The sequence below is a fragment of the Mustela nigripes genome, chromosome 2 (genome assembly GCF_022355385.1).
Source record: "Mustela nigripes isolate SB6536 chromosome 2, MUSNIG.SB6536, whole genome shotgun sequence".
Classification (NCBI taxonomy): domain Eukaryota; kingdom Metazoa; phylum Chordata; class Mammalia; order Carnivora; family Mustelidae; genus Mustela; species Mustela nigripes.
Genome location: NC_081558.1, coordinates 121,612,160 through 121,623,733, shown reverse-complemented (window position 1 = coordinate 121,623,733; position 11,574 = coordinate 121,612,160). Strand labels below are relative to the sequence as shown.

At 35.6% G+C, this 11,574-nt stretch overlaps 1 pseudogene; it reads right to left on the bottom strand.

Moving 5' to 3' along the window:
- Nucleotides 1-4,110: 4,110 nt before the first annotated feature.
- Nucleotides 4,111-4,781, bottom strand: LOC132012549 (proto-oncogene serine/threonine-protein kinase mos-like; annotated as a pseudogene).
- Between the last annotated feature and the right edge of the window lie 6,793 nt (nucleotides 4,782-11,574).

The window sequence follows — 11,574 nt, the reverse complement described above, 5'->3', positions numbered from 1 at the left end:
AATAAGGTATATATATATCAAGTATGCTTGATATAAGTTTGTAAAGTTTTGACATGTAAATATACCAGTGGAGTCATCACTACATTACAGGGAACATATCCATTAGGCCCCAAAGTTTCCTTGTGCTTGTTTATAATACCTCCTTCCTGCCCCTGCCCCTGCCCCTACCCCTGCCTTCATTTTCTGGGAAAGCACTGATCTCCTTTCTATTATTATATATTAGTTTTCATTTTCTATAATTTTATGTAAATAGGTCATATGGTATGTGCTATATTTGCTTCTTTAAGCGTAGTTTAGGGATTCGTTTGTATTGTGTGTATTAATAGTTCATTTTCTTCTTTGTCGAGAATATTCCATTATATGAATGTGCTACAATTTACTTCCCTATTGATAAACATTTGAGATCTAGTTTTTGGCTCTTATAAATAAAGCTGCTGTGAACATTCATATACAAGATTATATCTGGACTTATGCCTTCATTTCTTTGGGGGAATATCTAGATGTGGAATGTCTGGACTATATGGGAGGTATATGTATAACTTTTTAAGAAACTGCCAAACTGTTTTCCAAAGTGGTTGTATCATTTACATTCCAATCAGCACTACATGAGATTTTCAGGTCTTCCAGTTTCTGTGGGCAGGCTTTTTAAATTTTACCCATTCTGATAGAAATATAATGGTATATCTTTGTAGTTTTAATGTGCATTTCTCTTATGACTAATGATGTTAAGTATCTTTTGCTTATTGCTGTCCATATATATATTTATTAGTGATGTGCTTGTCTTAATCTTTTGCCAAATTTTCAAGGATTTTTTTGTTGAGTTGTGAGAGTTCGTCACGTGTTCTAGATACAAATTTTTTATCATATAGGTGACTTGCAGATATATTTTCCTAGTCTGTGGCTTGTCTTTTCATTCTTTTTGACAGGGTCTTTCTAATAGAAGTTTTAAATTTTGATTAAATTGAATTTGTCATTTTGTTCTTTTGTGGATTATGCTTTATCAGTATCATACTAAGAAGTCTTTGTTTATACCAAGCTCACAGAAGTTTTCTTTTATGCATTATTCTAAAAGTTTTAATATTTTAGAATTTAGGTCTATGATCCATTACGAGTAATTTTTATATGTGGATTAAAGCATGGATCAACTGTCTTTTGTTTGTTTGTATATTGATTTTCAATTGTTCCAGCATCAGTTTTTTTAAATTTCAAGGTTTTATTTAAATTCAAGTTCATTAATGTATATGGTAAATTGGTTTCATGTTCAAAATTTAGTGATTTATCCCTTACATACAACACCCAGTGCTCATCTCAACAATCTGGCACCAATTGTTAAAAACTGAATTATCTTTTTTCCTTATAAAAAAATCAATTGTCCATATATATGTGTGTCTTTTTGGAATATCTATTTTGTTCCATTGATCTATTTGCCTACCTCTGTCTGAGCCAGACCTACAACTTTGTTCTTTTTCAAAATTGTTTTGCTTAAATTAGGCCCTTCACATTTCTACATGAGTTTTAGACTCAGCTTTCAATTTAATACAAAAATCTGGCTAGGATCTTGTTTGGGATATGTTGAATTATATCAATTTGGGGAAAATTGACATCTTAACACAATTATGTTTTCTGACCTATGAACAAGGTATGCCTCTTTGTTTACAGATATCTTCTTTAATTTATGCACTATTTTAAGTTTTTATTTCATAAGTCTTACACTTTTGTCATTAATTTTCTAAATATTTCATATTTTTATGTGTTTTAAGGCATTATTTTATAAATTTGTATTTCTGATGATTCATTGCTAGTTTATAGAAATATAATTTATTTTTATATATTTTATGTTGGTCTCAGATCTTATAACATTCTAATAATCTCATTATTTCTAGTTTTTTGTTGTAGATCTCATTGGATTATCTATATAGATTTTCATATCCTGTAAGATTATTTGCAAAGGCAGTTTTAATTCTTCCTTTCTAATCTGATGCTTTTTATTTATTTTAAACTCCTCATCCCTCTCTACATACTACACACATACGCACATACACACACATACACATACCTGCTCTTGCTAAAATCTCTAGTTGTGTATAAGTGATGACAAACATCTTTATGTTTTTCCTGATCTTAGGAAGAAAATGTTCATTCTTTCACCACTAAGTATACTGTTAAATGGAGGTTTGTTTGTTTGTTTGTTTTTGGTAAATGCCAACAATCCTCTTCTATTCCCATATGCTAAGAATTTTTAGCGTGAGTGGATAAGGGATTTTGTCATGTGATTTTTTTGTGTCCATTGAAATGATCATCTGTTTCTTTTTCCAGTCTGAAATATTATGAATTGTATTAATTACTGTTTAATTGTTAAGCCAGCAGTGTATTTCTGGGATAAATGAATGAACCCCACTTGATCGTCATATATTGTTGGATTTTGTTGGCCTAAATTTTGTTTTGAATTTTTGCATTTATTTACCTGAGGTCATATTGGCCTTGATTATCTTTTTCTTGCAGCATAAAAATAGTAGAGTAATGATAGCCTTATAGAATGAGCTGGGTAAGGGGTGTCTGGGTGGCTCAGTGGATTAAGCCTCTGCCTTCAGCTCAGGTCATGATCTCAGGGTCCTGGAATCGAGCCCAGTATCGGGCTCTCTGCTCAGTGGGGAGCCTGCTTCCCCCTCCCTCTCTCTGACTGCCTCTCTGCCTACCTGTGATCTCTGTCTGTCAAATAAATAAATAAAATCTTAAAAAAAAAGAATAGAATGAGCTGGGAAATATTCCTTCTCCTCACTTTTCTGTAAGGTTTTGTTTGGGGTTGAGATTATTTCTTCCTTAAGTATTTAGGGGACTTTTCTCTTTTTCTTATTTTTTTAAGATTTTATTTATTTATTTGTCAGAGAGAGAGAGAGGGCGAGAGCGAGCACAGGCAGACAGAGTGGCAGGCAGAGGCAGAGGGAGAAGCAGGCTCCCTGCAGAGCAAGGAGCCCGATGTGGGACTCGATCCCAGAATGCTGGGATCATGACCTGAGCCAAAGGCAGCTGCTTAACCAGCTGAGCCACCCAGGCATCCCTAGGGGACTTTTCTAATGAAGCCATCTGGATCTGGATTTTTACTTGAGGGTAGGTGTTAGCTACAAATTCATTTTCTCTAAAAGTTAATTTAAATGGTTATTTCTCCTCCTTCTCCTTCTCCTCCTCCTCCTCCATCCATCCTCCTCTTTCCCATCCCCCCTCCTCTCCCTACCCCCTCTTCCTCCTCCATCTATTTCTTTTTGTTATTTAAGGAAGGGTGAGATGGGGTTGGGGGTTGGCAGAGGGAGAGAGAGAATCTTAAGCAGGCTCCATGCTCAGTGTAGAGCCTGACATGGGGCTCGATTTTACAATCCTAAGACCATGACCTGAGCTAAAATCAAAAGTCAAATGCTTAATCAACTGAGCCACCCAGTGGCCCCTAAATGGCTATTTCTTGAGTGAATTTTGACAGTTTGAAATTATTTTTTTCTGTTTTATCTAAGTTGTAGAATTTATTGCCATAAAGTTTTTCATGATATTCTCTTAATTATTAACCGTAGCGTTTGGAGTGTGCTGATTCCTGATAGTGAATTTGTGTCTTCTTTTTCCCTCAGTCTTTTTTTTTTTCTTGATTATTTCAGAGAATCAGTTTATGATTTCATTGAATTCTGTCGTTTTCTGCTTCATTGATTTCTACTGTATTCTTTCATTTCTTTTACTTAATTTAGTTTTAACTTCCTTTTCTTTTTTGAAGGAGTTATTACATTTTTAAATTAAAGGTTACTCCTATAGGACAGATATTTTGTGATCATGCTGAGTTTAATTAATTTGGTTTAGTTTCATATTACAGCTTAAGAAGAAAATTAGAAAAGCTTAAGAGAAGGTTGCTTGTTTCTCCTCTGGAGCAGTGTGGAAGACTTTACTGCATGCTTAAGATCAGTGTTTTCCTCTCCATTCATTTTCCATGCCATTTTGAAAGTAGACATATGTAACTGAAATGCACTGTCTGATTTGCAAAGTATATATGCGTTAATTTCAAGTTTATCATGCCGAAAGAGCATTGTTCTAAATTACCTTACCTTAATACAACTGGTTTAAAATTAGCCAAATTCAGTCAAAGTCAACCAAAAGTTCTGCACTTAGCAGTAGCAGTTGATCTTTTCTTTTCCCAAAGATAGAGTCAGTGAAGACAGCTGCTGAATGAGATGGATGAAGATTATAAGCCACTACATTGTATAGCTTCCCTGAGTAAGGCACCTACTTCTTTGGTAGCCATTTGCTGGACAGTGATAACAAAAGAATAGATGTCAGCTCCGGGCATTATGGTTTCTCAGGAACTCTGGGGTTGGGTGGATGTATGTGCTGTCTAGATGGTAAGGAGTCTCTGGAAACAGCAGATCTTCCAGCAACCAGTCAGCAATTCTGTAGTCATCTTGCTCATTGATGGAAATGTTTGTCAACTTCAGGTACAAGTGCACAATGCTTTATGAGTGAAGGAAAAGTACAGGCCATTCACCTATCTAGAGAATACTTATTCCCTTAGGTGTATGAAAGTATATACTTCCCCAAATCTAACTGTTCTCTGGCATAGCAGAGAGGCCCCCTTTCTCTTTCTCAGGACAGCTGATAGCACCATATGGGACTTGGTGTAAAGTACCATTGCCACCAAACTTCATTACTAATGTGTATAGGCTGTTAAAACTCTAAGGCCTGTGAGCGCTGGCAGTCACAACCCTTATGATATTGTCATGACAGAGCCTTGCTATGTGTGGCTCAGCCCAGAAATTTCACTAGGGTGCCAGTCAGTTTGTTTGTAAACATTTTTTTTTTTTTTTTTGGATATGTATAGGTAGAAGAGTCTAGGAAACAGACTGGGAAAAACTGGTTAGAGAGGTAAGAGGAGAAAGAGAAAAAGTTATTCTAAAACCAGGAGAGAGCTGTAGAAGAGGTGGGATTGACCAGGAGCATTAAATACTGTAGGAGGTCAAGTAAGACAATGAAAACCTGGCCTTTAAACTTAGAAACTTAGAAGTCATTTAAATGATCTTAGCAAGAGTAATTTCAATAGTGTAGTTGAAGTAGCAGCAAATTGTAAAAGGTCCCAGGATGCAAAAGGGGATGTGGAAACAGGAAGCATGAACAACTCTTATAGGAGGCAATTCGTAGGAAGGGAAGAAGTAAGCACAAGTTAAAGGTAGGATTTTTATTACAAAGGGAGAAATGTGAACATATTTGTGTGATGCTGTAGGATGGATCCAGTTGAGAGGAAGTTGATGAGGCAGGAAAGAAAAGATCATTGAGAATATAAAGACCTTGAGTGATTGAGAGCAAATGGTATTTAAAGAACAGATGGGAGACCAGCCTAAGGTAGAAGTTTTTTCCTTTAGGGCATGAGGAAAAGATGGCACAATTATAGATAAATCTATCTCCGGGGAAACGAGGGTGAGAAAGATTCTCCCTGATAGAACTATGAGGAACTATCTGCTGAAGGAGAAGAGGTTAGGGAAAGGATACGATGCCTGGAGAGTATAAAGGACATTAGGGAGAGTCACTAAAGGCAGTAGAAAAGGTAGCCTAATCAAAGGGTAGCTCAGTGGCCATGGGAGCTTAGCTCAGGTGAAAGGCAGTGTATTTTTAGCATGATGTTCTACATTAATCTTTAGGAATCTGGGCACATGAGCATAGGGGGCAAATAAAGTTCTGAGAAAGGTTTTCAGTTAGCAGGGCTGGAGCAGAGGGAATGGATTCTGACAAGAATTTTGTTGAAATGATGTACCATAAAGTCTAGATTAGATCAGAAGGAATTTCGACAGGGACATGGTAGGGCTGGGCGTGCGTGTGGGGGTGATGACCCGCAAGAAAGTAGAGATGGTCAGAGCATCAGAAACTTCAGTGAGTCTCAAGATCAAATGTATCAGGAGGAATGGAGTGAGATTTTTGGAATGAGGAGGGCTGTAATCACTTGGGAATTTAAGCTGTTTCTGGGGATGGTGGCCAGGCTGTGACCCTGGGAATGGACTGGCTGAAGATGATCAAATGTTCAGGCTGCTGAAGATAAGAAGCTCAGAGTTGAGATGTCTTACAAATATTTAGAGCTGTAACTTAAGAAGCTAAAATTACTTTTTAAATGAATTTTTTATTTATCCAGAGCCATGGGGGTTTGTTTCTTCCCACAACTCAGCAAAAGTGTTGGTGGGATCACATTGGTGAATCTCTCTTTTTTAACTTTGGCCTGTTAAGTATTATTTAATCAACAATGTTGCTATGCAGAAATGTCCATGGTTGTTCTCAGTAGGGTTGTTCTCAGTAGGTGAGACAAATAAATCTAAAAATGCCACTTGATCATGGCGTAGGATTCTTTTAATGTATTGTTGAACTTGTTCTGCTAGTATTTTGTTGAAGACTTTTGCATCTATGTTCATCAAAGATCTTGCTCTCTTCCCTCTTTCCCACCCCTCCCCTCCTCTCGTCTCCCCTTCCCTTCTTTCTTTTTTTTGTATCCTTGTCTGGTTTTGATATTAGGATAATGCTGGCCTTATAAAATGAGTTTGGAAGCATTCTCTCCTCTCCAGTGTTTTGGAAGAGTTTGAGAAGGACAGGGATTAATTCTTCCTTGAATCTTCAGTGTCATTCACCAGTGAAACCTTCTGGTCCTGGGCTTTTGTTCATTGGAGGTTTTTGAATATTGAGCCAGTCTCCTTACTAGAAATGGGCCTATCCAAAAATGTGTTATAGCCAAACCAAGATAAAAAACATGCTATAAACTATTCTTTGGCCTAAGAACCAAGCAGATATATGATTAGAGCTTTTTTGTTTTTAAACATAATGGAATTAAACAAAATATGGATAAATTATACTTTGCTCCTTTCTCTTTGCTCATATATATATATATATATATGTATATATATATATATATATATATATACATATATATATATATTTTTTTTTTTTTTTTTAAGAGAGGGAGAGAGACAAACAGGCTCCATGCCCAGTGTAGAACCAAGTATAGGGCTTGATTTCACAACCCTGAGATCATGACATGAGCCGAAATCAAGAGTCAGACACTTAACCAACTGAGTCGCCTAGGCACCCTTGCTGATTTTTTTTTTTTAATTCCCGTTTATGGCAAGGGATCTCTGAAGGATGTTCATATTCAAAATTCATGCAGAATCATTCACATGTCAAGGGCAGAGATAAAGGAATGTGGCTAAGGACAGACAGCAGAGGATGGGTGGGTGTAATTATGGAGCTTCGCAGGTCCAAATCTGGGCCAGCAGGCTTGAAGCCCAGGAGAACTAATGCTGCAGATAAAGCCTGAAGGCAGTCTGCTGAATTCCTTCTTGATCTGGGAGGCTGATCTTCTTTGTTCTACTCAGGTCTTAAGTTGAGTGGGTGAGAGCCACAGCAAAACCAGTGGCCAGGTCTTTATGGTTACTTCCTTCAGGTCCTTATGCTTATAAATTTCATGAACACAAGGACTCCTTCCATACCCGACTTCTCACACATGTGACACCTGGAAAGATGCTAGGTTGCATTTGGTCATGATTCATTTATGCCATGTACCTTTGGCATAAAATCTCTAAAATCTCTATTTTCACATATTCTTCTGCCTCGGGTCTTCTGCAGCATGGGTGTCCACCTCATCTATGCTGAACAATTTTGAACATAGAGGAATCCCCAAGTCAGTGATTCTTAAGTGTAATTCATACAGCAATATCAGCTTCACTTGTGACTTGTTCAAAGACAAAAATATTTTTTCTTTTTAACTGCTCAAATTTTTTCCTGCTACCCTGACTACCTGAAGCACTTCTTCTTGAAATGCCATTGTATACATTTAGTAAATGTATTATGATAACTTATATAGCATTTTTGATACACCATTATTTATGGTCATTTGGTCATATCCCAAATCTTTTTTCTTAGCTCCATTTTTCATTAGTAAATAATTTTCATGCCTATTACTAGGTATTACTATGTATATATAGTATATTTTATTGTTTTGAATAAGGGAACCTGTTAATTGGGGAGAATAATAATTTTTCCAAAGTCTCAGTAGCATGTTATGCTTTTCTAAGTGTTGTACACAAGTCTGAGGCACTCAACAGACTTAATATAAATAAATAATTTTGGTATTTTTCATATGTTCAGAAAACTTTGACAGTGTATGAGGGGTGGTATGGTCATTGAAAAGCAAGGGAAATTAAGGGAAAATGAATGCCAAAGCAGCTGTGACAGAAGTTTCTTGAGCTTGATCACCTCTTTCTATGCTATTTAATTCTGGTGCTACTTAAATGTAAGCACTCTTGTCCATTTCACAAATCTTCATTGCCATCGTTATATTCAGAGGCAGAGTGCTATGACTTAGTTTCCGTTAATATAGTCATTTTAGCATTGAGCTTGTCTGCATTATAAAGTGAGGGTTACATGATAGAGCTACATTCAAGAGGGAAGACTGAAGTCCAGAGAAATCTTTGGCCTTGGGTGAGATTTCCTAACTTTATTTCTGCTAATGATTTCTGGCATAGTCTCATGAATAAAACAAGGCACCTAGATGCTTTTCTTAAAAAAAGAAAAAGGTGGAGTATAAGGGAATAAGGAAGTATTTAGCACGCCTAATCTGTCCGATTTCTAAAAATTGATGATAAGAGTTGTAGGGCATTGAGGACATGTAGGGCATGAGGCTTTGACTCTGACCCCTCAGGTGGTATGCCTCCATTCTATAGCAGTACCAAGGAGGTCTGATATATTCTGTCCACATAAGGACTTTTCAGATGCTGTGAATAATCCTTGATATGTTTTTCTTAAGGAAATCTAACCATAACTTAACTATTTATGTTTTCCTTTCCCTTACCTCAGTCAATGATACAAACAAACAAAAATTAGTTACTAAAACCAACATTTATCCTAAGGGATAGGTAATATTAATTTTTTATTTGGTTCCATTTACCTCATTGATAAGAAATGTAATTGTCCAAATTACTTTTGCTTCAAAAATGCCTTTTTGGAATTTTAATTTAATAATTAGACTACTTAAAATAAAAAAAAAACAAGATTTATGCGTATTTCCCTTAATACTGAAAATGCTATTTTAAAAAGAATGCAGTTTTGAACAAACGAAATTATCTTGAATTGATGAACATTTATGGATTGTCTTGTAATGTAAGAACAACAAAACTGCCTTCAAAAATTTAATAGTTTTATAGGAATAAAAAGATTTCCAAGTTTTGACTCAGCATTTTCCTTTTATTATTAGAATATAAAGTACTTCTCTTGTAGTAGGCCTTCTAACAGAGTGTATGCCATCTATGTTTCCTATTACTTACTGCTGGGATGAATGATTGTATGCTATTTTGTCTTTCAGTTTTCAGTATTTTCTTTGGAAGAGTCAAATCAGCAATTTTCAAAATATAAATAATGAATTTTGATGTTATTTTTCAAAGATAGGAAATTTTAGAGGTAGGTTTCTCTGTAACTTTTGCACCAAAAGCTGTTACCTTAATGCATAGCAAATCTGGTCTTTCTTTTTCAGTGTTACTGGCTTTTATAGAAGAGCAAGCCAGACTGTTTCACTTTTTGCTTGAAATGGGGCCTGCCTGGTAGGACAAGAGTAGACCTACTTTTAATCTTTGGTACCTTGTTATTTATGTCTCTAGAGCTTTAAAGAAATAAAGAAAGGAAAGGAGAAGTCTCTTCCTCTTCTCCCATTTCCTCCTACTTTTCTTTTTTTTTCCCTTTTTATTCCCACTTCAGTAGCTGGTAGAAAAAACAAGGTTCTTATTATCAACTATTTGCTATTTGATAGTCTTTTCGTTATTCGTATTTATCACAGAAAAACATTTTGTTAAACATTTTTATTATCTATCTATCTATTTATTTATTTAATTTTTTGAGCGCACGCATGCATGAGTGTACTTGCATGCGCATGTGTGAGGGGCGCGGGAAGGACCCAAGGGAGAAGGGGAGAGAGAATCTTAAGCAGTCTCTCCACCCAGCACAGAGCCTGACGCAGGGTTCAATTTCATGACCCTGAGATCATGACCTGAGATGAAATCAAGAGGTGGACATTTATTAAGGCACCCCTTATTAAATGTGCTTATTAAAACATCTAAAAATTCATTAATTAATTCATTATATTTAAAATGATTTTACCATCTTTGTTATTTTGCCTTTATTATTTGTATTAAAATAACTTATTTTATCTTAATCTTCTTAAAACTTCAGCCTAACCTATATATTGCACAGATTAATAAAGATGGATATTTGATTTTATCATTTTACCAGTCCTCTTTCTTAAAAAGTTTAGATTAGAAACTTCACCTCTTTTTTTTTTTTTTTAAGATTTTATTTATTTATTTGAGAGATAACACTAGAGAGTGAGAGCAAGCACGAGGAAGGCGGTGGAGGAAGAGGGAGACTCTTCAGGTCTCCATCCCAGGACCTGGGATCACCACAAGATGCTTAACACTAGAATACTGTAGTCAGTTAAAGGAAGCTCTTTGCCATGCAGCTCTTCAGTCAATTTGCATGTTTTGCCAGTGGCTAGACCAAAAAAATCAGTAAACAGTCTCATTTATATCAAAATTATATTGTGAGGTAAATATAATGTTCTATGGTGAAATAGTGTATAACTCAGTTTTGTTTAGGGGAACAAAATATTTTACTACACAATTTTACAAGACCCCAAATTCAGATGTTCTGGGGGAGAGTAGCAATTTAATTTTCCTTTTAAATAATATGGTAATGACACACATAAAGAATTTAGGGAAGAACTTAATGGTTATCCTAGCAAATAGTTGCCCTAGTTTGGTATTCCAGCTTGATACTACCCTAGGTGCAACTGGATACTAATGACCTAATCAAAATAAGTTAGGGGAGTTGGTGATTGAAGTAGGCATTTCTTAGTTTTTTCAGATTAGAGTTGACTTGTCTATTAAGTCCCCACTCCAGCTACCCATTTAAACATTGTCTTTTGATTTAAGGAGTATTTCCAAACTCAGATTTGTTCTGTGATTTCCTATATTCCATATATAATATTCTTAATGTTTAAAATGAATTTTCTTTCCTCTTTTACTTGAGGGAATAACAGCTTACCTATTTAGTGCTCACTATAAGCTCATTAGTGAATAACATGCTGAAAAGAGATTCAGAAAGAGTATGGATAGAAGTGGTCATCATCAGACTACTGGCATTGGTTTTATGGAGGTAAAGAAGGAGGAAGGATGCATCAAAAATAGTTGCCATCTACCTAAGATTAGCTCTTAATTCATTAATAGTAGTACAAGTTTATTTCCAACCCATGTCACTGGACATCTCTGTATAAAGAAGTGTTTTCTGTTCTCACAAATATTTTCTTTAATCCCAGCAAACAGTCTCATAAAGGCATGAAGTTGTCAAAGAAGAATCAGTCCAAACTATCTCCACTCAGGAAATGTTTCCAAGTGTATAAATTGGTCATAACATCAACTCTATATACAGAAGCCAGCACTTAAAAAATTTTTAAAATATAGTATAGGTCATTACTGTTATCCAAACAGTCTGATTATGTATCTTCAGCTGATAAGTTGTCTCCAATTG